Raw genomic sequence first — 13,176 nt, forward strand, 5'->3', positions numbered from 1 at the left:
GTAGCGATTAGTAGGCTAGCAAAAGCTCATTGTTTTATTGGTTCAATACTCACAATCATTAGACAAAGAAAAGTTGTGGGTATTAATAAAACTGTTTGTTGAAGCGGTAAATTGTACTTCAATCTCACTGAATGAAACAAATATGAAAATAAATTAAATGTAATGAGCATTAGAAAATCCACCAAGACTACTGTATGGAAAATACAACAAAAATAACAGCAAAGAAAATCAAAGAGAAATTGATGAATGTAATGTTTTATTGAGCATTTGCACATTTTCAGATACAAATGGAAGCTGGTGACACTGAATGTGAAGGTTTTCACTCAGCTGCCTCTTTGCTCTGAAAAAAAGTACACAAATAAAAAAATCTGTATGAATATAAACAGAACAAATGATGGTACAAATAAAAGCTTTCAAATTAAAGTAATTTTGAAAATTATTTGAGAAAAATTACCTTTCCAGCATCACGGCTCTTGGCTCTGAGCTTGTTGACCTGAGACTCAGAAATGTCAGCACGCTCCTCAGCCTCCTCCAGCTCATGCTGCGCCTTCCTCAACTTGGACAGATGAGTATTGGCTTGTTCCTCCTGCAAATCCACACACAATTATATTAGGAGAAGATTATCCCAAATGTTTACAAGGTGTTTATAGATCTCAAATGAAGTACTCACAGCTTCTTCAGCCTGCCTCTTGTAAGCTTTGACCTTCAGCTGAAGTTTGTCAACCAGATCCTGCAGTCTGTTGATGTTCTTCTTATCCTCCTCAGTCTGCAGATAATGAACATACATCAGACTAGAACATAATCAGATGAATGTGACCTGGACTTTTAAAACACTTAGTAACACTTTATTGGCTGTTTATTAGTACTTTTACAGCACATATTCCTTGTTCTGCATGACCACATTTTAGAGCCCTTAATCCTACCTATCCCATACCTAAACTTAAGAACTATCTTACTTACTATTAATAAGCAGCAAATTAGGAGGCAAAAGTCATAGCTTATAGTTAGTTAATAGTGAGAATTGGTTCCTAAGCTAAAGTGTGACCGAATACTTTTTTTGTACCTGGTAGGTGAGCTCCTTAACTCTCCTCTCATATTTGCGGACACCTTTAACAGCATCAGCTCCACGTCTCTGCTCTGCTTCAACTTCAGTCTCAAGCTCGCGGACCTAAATGTTTAGACATGTTTAGAAACTGTATACTGTCCACATCAAGACTGTAAACATCAGAATTAAAGAGAACATCCGAATAAAGACAATCTTACTCTGGACTCCAGTTTCTGGAGTTGTTTCTTTCCTCCCTTCATGGCCAGATTCTCAGCCTCATCCAGACGGTGCTGCAGGTCCTTCACTGTGACCTCCAGATTCTTCTTCATCCTCTCAAGGTGAGCACTGGTGTCCTGCTCCTTCTTGAGTTCTTCTGCCATCATTGCAGCCTTTTGCAATAATATAGATATATATTAGATCCACATTTTTAAGTACACAAGTGTTTTGTGAATCATTTGGCAGCTACTGTTTCTCACATCAGTGATGGCCTTCTTGGCCTTGTCCTCAGCGTTTCTGGCTTCCTGTACAGTGTCGTCAACTTCACTCTGGATCTGAACAAGGTCAGACTCAAGCTTCTTCTTGGTGTTCAGGAGACTTGTGTTCTGCAACATGGAAAGGAACAGTTTGAACATTTTGAATGATGCCCTCAATTTCCTAAATGTAATTTTAAAACCAACATGCCCTAACCTGAGAGTGAAGCAGCCCAACACGCTCACTGGCGTCCACCAGCTCTTGTTCAGCCACTTTGCGGCCTCTCTCTGTCTGCTCCAGAGCAGCTCTCAGCTCCTCAATCTCAGCTTGCATCAGAGTGTTTCTGCGCTCCACCATTGCCACCTGCTCCTTCATGTCTTCCTGTCCTCTCAGAGCATCATCAAGGTGCAGCTGGGCATCCTGAACATAACAATAGCATTACAGTAAGCTTTTGATGTGCTTTCTGTTGGACTTTAATTAGCATAGGTTAGATTATACAAACATATTTATGCACCCCAAAGCCAAAGAGAAGCCATATACCTTGAGTTGTCCCTGAACGTTCCTGAGCTGTTTCTGGGCCTCAGAAGCTTGGCGATTGGCGTGGCTCAGCTGAATCTCCATCTCATTAAGGTCTCCCTCCATCTTCTTCTTGATTCTCAGGGAATCATTCCTGCTCCTGACCTCAGAGTCCAGAGTGCTCTGCATGGATTCAATGACTCTCTGGCTGTTCCTCTTGATCTGCTCCATTTCCTCATCCTTCTCTGCAAGCTTCCTGTCAATCTCACCCTTGACCTGGTTTAGCTCAAGCTGGACACGCAGAATCTTGGACTCCTCATGCTCCAGGGTACCCTATTAATAATAAAAAACATTTAAGTGTCAGATAGGGGTGTGCGATATATCGTCTGCGATAATATCGTAATTGTTGTTTTAACGATGTGCGATTTGACATTATCAAGTACTTTGCAAAAACCATTCAAAACACCTACAGAATGCATGCATTCATTACTTGAAGTCTAGACTAGTGCGCGTGCGTGTGTAGAGTGTGTTCTTTCACTGCACTTTCACTACATTTAGAATGATCACAAAATTAAAGACATGGTGACAGAAAATGTATATAGGCTATTTATACCACTTCATAAAGCCTAGTTAATCAATTTCACACAAAGAGTAACAAAAAATAACACTCCAAAAATTACCATGATTACAGTTAAATAAACAAGAAGTTAATTAAGAGACTTAATTAACGTTTTAGAAACCATATTTCCTGTTTTTGCTTTATTTCGACAACAAAAATCACTCCAAACACAGCCACAGTACTGTTTTGCGTCTCTGAGTAACCTGACAGAGTTTCGTTGCTGAATGAATCAACTGTTTGAATGATTCGGTTCAATCGCAATGAATCACTTATTAACAGTGACTTGCTGCCACCTGCTGGCGGTTTTAATTTCACATTCAAAGTGTCTTTTACTATTTAAATATTTTCAAATATCGGTATTTAACATTTTATGTTTAATATATTAAAACATGATTTATGCATTTGTAATGCCACTTCAGATGCAGCAACTTCTGATTTAATTTGCTTGGTAACATCCCAAAAGTCTTATTATTCTAATTCACTGATTAAATGGCTTTTAAAAGGTAAAAATGCCCATAAAATGTAAAAATCAGTTTAAACTTATTGGAAAAGATTAATTTCTATCAGTGTGAACTGACCACCACACAGAATATGAAGAATATAAAAAACTTTAGAAGTCAGCTGTCCACGACAGCCCTTAATGTACCAGTACAATAACACACTAAGCAAAATATCGTCTAATTATCGTTATTGATAAAATCCCAGAAAATATCGAGATATTATTTTTTGTCAATAACGCACACTTCTAGTGTCAGACTGAACAACACAGTATGGTTTTAGCAAGAATTACATATTAATCTCAGGAAACTCACTTCAGCTTCCTCCAGGGCAGTCTGAATCTCAGACTTCTCAGTCTCCACTGCCTTCTTGGCCTTTTCCAGCTCATGAATGCTCTTACCAGTCTCACCTAACTGCTCTGTCAGATCTGAAATCTCCTCTGTAGAAAGGAAAAATACAATCTGTATCATTATTGGCATTCATTAATCATATATGTTTACTTTTTAATGTTTCAATCTTACGCTGTAGATTCTTGTTTTCTCTCTTGAGGGTCTCCAGCTGATCCAGAGTCTCCTCATAAGAGTTCTTCATCTTGAACAGCTCAGTGCTTAGTGAGCGAGCCTCTTTCTGGGCACCTTCCAGCTCTGCCTGACCTTCCTCATATTTCTGCTTCCATTCTGCCAGGACCTTTAATGGAGACATATCAAGATCAGGTTTGTTTAACTTAAAGCATGTCGAAAAAAGCCCACACAACTGTTTTGAAGAAAATATCATATCACAGTATGACTCTTTGTTTTTACCTTGTCAAAGTTCCTCTGCTTCTTGTCAAGGTTGCCAGCCAAAGCATTGGCTCTCCACATCAATCATGAGGTCCTCCACCTCACCCTGGAGTCTCTGTTTGGTCTTTTCCAGAGATGCACATTTGGAATTCACAGCCTCAATTTGTTCTTCTGCCTCTTGCAGGCGCTGAGCCAACCTCTTCCTGTTATGAATTTGTAAATATAAATTTTTTAATGAAAACCTTTTGACATTATGAACAAATATTTATCAGATCTTATGTTCATACTTGGCCTCTTCAAGCTCCTCAGTGCGTTGGATGGCATCAGTTTCATATTTGGTTCTCCACTGAGCAACTTCACTGTTGGCCTTTGACATTCCCCGCTGCAGCTCAGCCTTTGCCTCCTGCTCTTCCTCAAACTGCTCACGGAGCAGGTCGCAGTCATGACGGGCTGATTGCACAGCATGAGCCAGTGCGTTCTTAGCCTAGGAGAGAAAGTCACATAATATTAGCTTTCTTGTATAATAAGTGACATGTTTTTGTTTGTATTGATTATACTGTAGTGTGTTACCTTAACCTCCTCTTCAATCTGCCTCTTAAGCTCTTCAGTTTGCTGAGTGAAAGCTTGTTTGCCTCTGGTGAGCTGAGAAACCAGAGCCTCTTTCTCTTCCAGTTGACGGCCAAACTCACCTTTTGAGATTTACATTTACAAAAATACATAACAATGGTGGAGAAAATGGTATATATCTTTATGAATGTATGAAAGAAGCAATGTTTTTCTATGCAGAGGCAGTTCTTTACAGTGGATAAACTACTTGGTTTACTTGCACTCATTTTAGTGCACTGCTGTCAGTCTAGTTTCTGTTTGATACTGTTTTACACTAAATCACAACATGCTTAAATCCCTCTAAGAAGAGTTGCATATCCATTATCTCTTTAAAGTGTACTGCTCCTAGTATATAAACAATTTTGCCAGTATAAGTTTGTATTTATATTTGTATTGTTAAGTAATTTTGAGACTTTGTTTCCATTGTTACCATTTTCAGTTTGAAGTCTTGCTCTTTGAGCACTGAGGTCATTTATCTGTCGAAGGTTCTCATCATTCTTGGACTTAATTTCACTAAGTTGGTCCTCAAGGGTGCGGCACATCTTCTCAAGATTAGCCTGTAAACACCAAAGTCATTTGAGTGTTAAGTATCTTAACCACATTTGATATATTTCCTTGAAAAGATTTAAGAACCAATTCTCAAACCTTTGCTTTGGCAACAGCCTCCATGTTGCTGGAGAGATCATCAATCTCCATTTTGTATTCACTCTTCTCTTTCTCAAGCTTCTGCTTGACACGCTGGAGGTTGTCGATTTGCTCTCCCAGCTCTGCCACAGTGTCTGCCTGCTTCTTACGGAGGGCAGCAGCCGTAGCTTCATGCTGGAGGGTGGACTCTTCAAGATCACGACGCAGCTTCTGGAATTCAGCTTCACGCTTCTTATTCATCTCAATCTGAGCAGCAGTGGCTCCTCCAGCCTCCTCAAGCCTCTCACTGATCTCCTCAAGTTCCCTGGAGAGATCAGCTCTCTGCTTCTCAACCTTGGCACGTGCAGCACGCTCAGCCTCAATCTCTTCCTCCAGTTCCTCAATGCGAGCCTACAGTGGCATTAATGAAACCATATTAGTCTTTATTTTACCCATGCCTTTAACAGCAAAAAAAAAAACAACTCAAGAAATACCTGAAGCTCCTTGATCTTCTTCTGGAGTTGAGCACCCAGAGTTTGTTCATCTTCAATCTTGCTGAGCAGCTGACTTGTTTCAAAGTCTTTTCTGTGTGTAAAAGGGGAAACAATGAATGATTTGAAATACATGATAACCATTATTTTTGTAAGAATTTACGAAAACTTCCTACTTCTTCAGCTTCTCCTCAGATTGCTGTTTGTCGTTTTCCAGGTCCATGATGGACTCTTGGGCTAATTTCAGGTCTCCTTCAAGCTTTCTCTTTGCTCTCTCAAGATCCATGCGGAGCTTCTTCTCTTGTTCAAGGGAACCTTCCAGCTAAGCAATTTCAAGTTGGTATTAGGTTAATTAAGTGTATTAATTATTATCACCATTATTATATGAATCATTTGAACATGTGACAAGTGATACACCTAATGCATTTCTGTCTTTAATATTTAGTCACTACTTCCACTCATCGTATGAAAAATACAAAATTATATATATATTCAAAGTTTAACCTAATTTTGATGACTCACATCATCAACTTGCTGCTCAAGTTTTGTCTTGGATTTGGTCAGGGTGTTGACTTTGTCCTCCTCTGCCTGGAGATCATCCAAGGTCTGCTGATGTGCCTCTTGGAGGGCTTTCTTCTCCTTTGTAAGCTTGGCAATGCTCTCATCCTGAGCTGCCATTTCTTCAGTCAGGTTCTTGACCTGTTTTTTGTTCCAAATAAACTCATTTTATATTCCGTATCACCATATGAAACAAAGATTAATCTAATCTTAAACCAACTTAATCTCCAACCTTATTCTCAGTGGCATGTTTCTCCTTTTCCACTTTAGCCAAGGTGAGCTCCAGGTCATCGATGTCTTTCTTCAGCTCAGAGCACTCATCCTCCAGTTTCCTCTTCTTGGCTGTCAGTTCAGCATTGATCTCTTCCTCATCCTCCAGTCTTTCAGTTGTCTCTTTGAGTTTAGCTTCAAGCTGGATTTTGCTCTTGATCAGACCCTCACACCTCTCCTCAGCATCTGAGAGATTCTCAGATTCCTGTTTGGAAAATAGATAACTATATTGTTGGAAACCATTTTGTTCTATTTTAATGGAGATTAAAATTCAGTTAATTCAATTAGGTAAACTCACAGATGCTACTTGCAGCTGCAGATCATTTTTCTCTTGCAGCAGTGCCACCATCTTCTCTTCAAACTCCTTCTTTTTGGCTTCAGCCTTGGCAAGATTTTCTTTGCATTTTGCAAAGTCCTCTTTCATGGTTGCCAACTCCTTCTCAGTCTCAGCACTCTTCAGCAGAGGCTTAATCTTGTAGTAAACCTTCATCCATGGCCAGTGTTTGACATTCATGAATGAGCGAACGTTGTATTGGATGGTGTAAACGGACTCCCTAAGAATAATTCATTATTAAATGTCATAATTATCATTATTTACCATTCACACAGGTGGTATTGATATTATCTTTATTCATGACATTCCTCACCTCCTCTCCATCATTGTCACAAACTCCTTCCTCATCAAGTAACCACGGCAAACAGCCTGAGTCATTGTAACCAGAGTGGCCAGTTTCTCATCACGCATCTCCTCAAGAGTACCCAGAAGACCAGCTTTGAAGAACACCTGAATTCACAACAAATCAAAAGATATTGATTTGAACAGAATGAGCATAAACAATAGATCATGATTATTGAATGTTTTAAATGCTGTAAAGCAAAATATGAACCTTTGTGTGTCCAAATCTATACTGGTCGTGATCAACGTCAATGGATCCCAGGAGTTTCTCAGAAGCCTTCTTGTTGTCAATAAACTGTCCCTCTGGGATTACACCGGCATTCAGCACCTTGTATCTGTTGAAGATCAATCAAAATGCATCATATACTCTGATTAAGAGCCTCATACAGAATATGGTGTTTTCAAGTGGTCCCATTTACCTCTGCTTGAAGTCAGCATAGAGGATTCTGCTGGGGAAGCCCTTTCTGCAGATTCTGATGCCCTCCAGCACACCGTTACACCTCAGCTGGTGGATAACCAGGTGATTCTCCATGAGACCTATAAAGAACAGTTTAGATCATGAGCTTGGTAACGTAATAAAAGCATTAAATATTGTATTAATGCCAGAATGTCTGTAAGCCCTTTATTACTTTACCTGGAATCTTGGACTCATTGGGAATCAGACAACGCACAAAGTGAGGGTGAGTGCTCCTCAAGTTGGTCATGAGCTTGCCCAAGTTCTCCTGTTTAATCATGAAAAGTTACAGCTTTCTTAGTGACGTTGTCTCATTTGTTGATATATAATTTCACAGACTTAGAGTCAAGAAAGCTGATGAACAGTCACTGCTCTCAGTTGCATAATTATTCACATTTGGTCTCAAACAAAGACATACTCTAAACTGAGAAGATACAGTCTGCATGGAACCACCCTTCTTCTTGCCTCCCTTCTTGCCACCACCACTCTCTATGCAGATGAAGAGACAAAGGAAGACATAATGTAATAACCAGAATAAAGTGCTAAATTAAATCAATGTTTGGTTAATTAAATTAACACAATTTGATTAACACTTCAGTTTTTTCATTACCCTCAACAACTGGTGGGTAGATAGTAGCCAGCAGTTTGACAGAAGACTTCTGGTAAAGCTGCAAAACAGACTCATTCAGTGGATCCTTGTTCTTGTCCAACCAGCCAGAAACGTTGTAGTCCACAGTTCCAGCGTAGTGCACCAGGGAGAAGTGGGCCTCAGCCTTGCCTTTGGCAGGCTTTGGTTTCTGGAAAGCATTGCACTTGCCAAGATGCTGATCATACAGCTTGTTCTTGAAGGAAGTGTCTGAAGCCTTGGGGAACATGCACTCCTCTTCAAGGATGGAGAAGATACCCATGGGCTGTTTATAAAGAATATTTATTATTAAAAATGTATACTTTTGAAAATGGAAATGAATAAGTTCATAAACCAGTAAAAACCTTCTCAATGAGCTCAATGCAAGCAGCCAAGTCCATGCCGAAGTCAATGAACTCCCAAACAATGCCCTCCTTCTTGTACTCCTCTTGTTCCAGCACAAACATGGTGTGGTTGAAAAACTGTTGCAGTTTCTCGTTAGTGAAGTTGATGCACAGCTGCTCCATGCTGTTGAACTGGAGAAAGATACAAGATCATTTACTGACGACTGAATGTGACTCAATTTGCCATAAAGAGAGATAAACATAAAAGATTCCTACATCAAAGATCTCAAAGCCAGCAATATCCAGCACACCAATGAAGAAATTTCTTTGTTGTTTTGTGTCCAACATCTGGTTGATACGAATGACCATCCACAAGAACATCCTCTCATAGATAGATTTGCACAAGGCGCTAACAGAGTTGTACACCTGTAAGAATAGAGTGAATTTTTATTCAATACTTTCTAATTTGCTATAATTAGTCAGATTCAATCATGATTTTCAGGCTGAACACAAAGGGCATTCTGGAAATGTTACTACTTATATTACTATACACACCTGTGGCACGGTTTGACCTTTGGTCACAAACTCATTTCCGACTTTTACTCTGGGGTAGCACAAAGCCTTCAGCATATCAGCAGAGTTCAAACCCAGAAGGTAGGCGATTTTGTCAGCCTCTGTAATTTAAAAGTAAGAAAAATAAAAAATAAAAACTTTCGTTTTTTTATGAAAATAGAAATGTGCATCTCTCAATCAAAGCACTGCATGTGATTACACACATTAGTATTATTTAGTCTCACCTTCTGTGCCATCAGGCTCAGCCTGCTCCTCACGCTGCTTCTGCTTGAACTTCATGTTACCATGATGGAGCACAGCTCCAGTGAACTTGTAGATGCACATCTTCTCCTCAGCAGTGAAGCCCAGAATGTCAATAGCAGTCTGGAAATTACAGAGAAGAATGAGCTCTATGATCAGCCATATTTATATTGATTATGTTATTAAAAAAAATAAATTCACGACTCACATCAGTAGCAACCAGCTCCTCTTTATCATCAATGCTTGCCACTGTGATCTGACCCTGACTGCACATGGGGTAGTCATAGGGGTTGGTGGTGATGAGCGTCATTTCTGTAAAATACACAGAGCATTTATTAAATAGAATTTTACAATATTATCTGTACAGTATAGTAAATATTAAATAAAATGTGCATCTACCAATCAGCTCAGGCTTATGGTTGGTCATCATCTGGTAAAAGATGTGGTAGCCTCTCTCGTCTGAAAGCTGGAATGTCACTCTAGACTTCTCCAGCAGATCTGTTGAGAGAATGTACTTGAGTCACAATCATCTGAAGAGTGACAGACAAAGACAAATGTACAGGATGGATGAATGAATTAAATCACGTTCGCTTACATGTCTCAATATCAGCACTGGCCAGTTTTCCTGATGTACCGAAATGAATTCTGATGAATTTACCCTGTTTAAAATAAAAATTAACATTTGACTTCCTGTACTGTATTACTAAAATGGATAATAATAATAATTCATAGAAAAACTCAACAAAGCTAAGCTTAATATTTCTAAATTCTTTTTGAGTAAAAAAATTGCTTGACTTACAAAACGAGAGGAGTTGTCATTTCTCACAGTCTTGGCATTACCATAAGCCTCAAGCAGAGGGTTGGCAGCAATAATCTGATCCTCAAGAGAACCCTGTGATATTTGAAGGGGTTTTAGTTATTTTCTCTTGTATGTGTAATCACTGTTTGCAGACATTTTACATATTCACATACTGTATCATATATCTTTGTATTCGTATTGTATTTGTATTGTATTGTATTCATATTTAACATCTTTCAAAGTAATATTTTTGTCATAGTTTTGTATCTCATACCTGCATTTTGCCGGCAGTCTGCTCTTTCTTCTTGTCACCATGAACTGCAACTGTAGCAAAGTACTGGATGACACGCTTGGTGTTCACAGTCTTTCCAGCACCGGATTCTCCACTGGTTTATGAGAAGAAAAATTATGATAAGAAATGTAGAAGTTCAACAAGAGCAAAATATAACCGCTCTCAACACCTCTAATAGCAGGCTAGATACGTACGTAATCAGGACAGACTGGTTCTCTCTGTCTGTAAATTCAAAGGTAATAATGTTTCAGCAATTGTTTTTTTGTTGTTGTTTTTAACTATGAATGTGAATTTTAACTTTCAACTCAAATATATAATTCAGGTCTTCTAAATCAGATCTTACCAGTCAACATGAACTGATAGGCGTTATCAGAGACAGAGAAGATGTGGGGTGGGGCCTCCATACGCTTTTTGCCTCTGTAGGCAGCCACCACTTCTGCATCATACACTGGGAGCCACTTGTAAGGGTTCACAGTAGCGCAGAACAGCCCAGAGTAGGTCTGAAATGAGCAGAGAAGTGGTCAGATTGCAAGAACACTGACAAAATGAGCGTAAATGCTGTTTTACTTTGCTTCAGAACTTACGTAGATCATCCATGCAGCATAACGCTCTTTGAGGTTATACAGCACAGAGGGTTCATTGAGATGGGTCATCATGGCCATGTCCTCAATCTTGTCATACTTGGGAGGATTCATTGGATGGACGTCATCTTCCTTAGCAACTACCTCCTATTAATTTGATCCATTAAATATAGCAGAAAATAAATTAAACGTAATAAAGTAATGTACTGGGTATCTAGTCTAAATGTTGAAAATTTACCTCCTTAGTGTCATTCACAATAACAGTGACTTTGCCACCGTCTCTACTCTTGATTGTTCCTTGACGTACAGCTCTTTAGTATCAGCCACATAGCAGGCAGACTTGGCATCAAATGGTTTGCTCTGAGCCTCGATTCTCTCCTTCTCAGGCTTACGGAGGTATATGGCAGCCTTGCCATAAAGGGCCATCTCCGCGTCTGTACTCATGGTGGCAGCTTACTTCAAGAATGTAAAGATTGTCACAGTAATTCAATATTAGATCAGTAATTTTCTACTTCGTTAAATTAGTTTATGTACAGTTTTAACGCCAACCCTAATCAAAGACACCTGAAAGTTGCATGAAAGTTACAGGTACTCCAGTTTGATCAGGGTTTGAATCAAACTCTGCAAGCGGAGTTCACTGCCAAGGCCAAATTTAAGGGTACCCTGCAGTGAAGCCTATCTCCTGTGTATTATGCCAGAGCACTAATGCACTTTTCAGTCTGTTTATTTTTCCCCATAAAATGTCTTTAGATTAATATAGCATCTTAACCTTACCACAGTCCTACACACTTCTGTGAATTTCTGAATGTCTGCAATTCTGTAATACACAAAGTAAAATGTAATATATTAAAACCATGCCTTTTCATTAAAAATTATACAATTATTAACTATAACTGAATTAACAAACAGTTTATAGTTATTATAAAATAACATGCCATGCATGTTTTAAAACTGTGTACATGAAATGAAAGTTCTCTCTCACCACAAGCAAGCTGGGCTGGTCTTCTGAATGCAAAGGTCTCCAGTCCTGCCCCGGCTCTTTATACTGTACATGCTTTGCAAGCAATGCAGTAGTTAAATATGGCAAATGCCAAATATGGTTAAAATGTGTTAAGAAATTGATCAGATGGACTATTTGGTGCTATCCATACTTGGGAATAGCAAAAATAGAAACAACTTAAGAATAACTTGACTAAAAGTATTTAACCTCAGAACTTTGCTTAATGCAATATAACATAATCAGTGAAACTTCTGAAATTAAAACAGATTAAAGGTAATCTCAGACTAAAGATTACCTTTAACATAAATGTGAAAAAGTGGCAACAGTTGATTTGTAGTTTGTAATTCCTTTTCATGTATCTTAGTGTGTATTGCTTGACAAGTGTTGTCCACATAAAATATGATTCCTTATTGTAAAATAAATCTCAAAATGCTAGTCATATAGACCAAACAAATGAGTTATAGCAGACAATTAAATAGATTTTTATAATTTGCAAATATTGGGTAGTTGCATCGTTAGATTATTTGCTATGATTATTGTTATTATTATTATTATTAAACTCTTATTGACATTAACAAATGTGAAAGGATTTATATATTTATCACATATTCTGTATATTCTGACTTCATATTCAGTGTCATGCTATAATCTGAATAACAGAATTTATATTTGCTATTTGCTGATGCATGTATTTATTTAACATTTTATTGCTTTGCTTGATGAGTTTGCATTCCATGGACTGGCACGGTCAAGAATCAGATTTCTTGGTGTGCCTTACATGTATTAAAAAGAAAAACAACAAAAAGGCCTGTGTGTGACTGCCATTCTGTCATGACCACTATCGTCAATGATAGACACTTAGCATTAGGGCTGCGATTATGACAAAAATCATAATTGTTGATTACTCCCTTGAGATTGTAATTGCGATTATTAATAACAATTAGTTTGAACAGATTTATGCCATTGTTTGAAGCTGCATGCCATATTTTTAATATAAAATATATATTTAAAAAGGCTGAAAACACTCTTCCTGAACTTTTATTGCTTTTCTATAGCATTGAGCCTCAAATGTCAACTATACATTGGTTTGGTTTCATCTTTAAACAAAAAAGGTA

General features: G+C 38.3%; 1 pseudogene; it reads right to left on the reverse strand.

Moving 5' to 3' along the window:
• Positions 1-243: 243 nt before the first annotated feature.
• On the reverse strand, positions 244-11,505 carry LOC131535019 (myosin heavy chain, fast skeletal muscle-like; annotated as a pseudogene).
• Positions 11,506-13,176: the final 1,671 nt, after the last annotated feature.

This window comes from Onychostoma macrolepis, unplaced genomic scaffold (genome assembly GCF_012432095.1).
Source record: "Onychostoma macrolepis isolate SWU-2019 unplaced genomic scaffold, ASM1243209v1 Scaffold10, whole genome shotgun sequence".
Classification (NCBI taxonomy): Eukaryota; Metazoa; Chordata; class Actinopteri; order Cypriniformes; family Cyprinidae; genus Onychostoma; species Onychostoma macrolepis.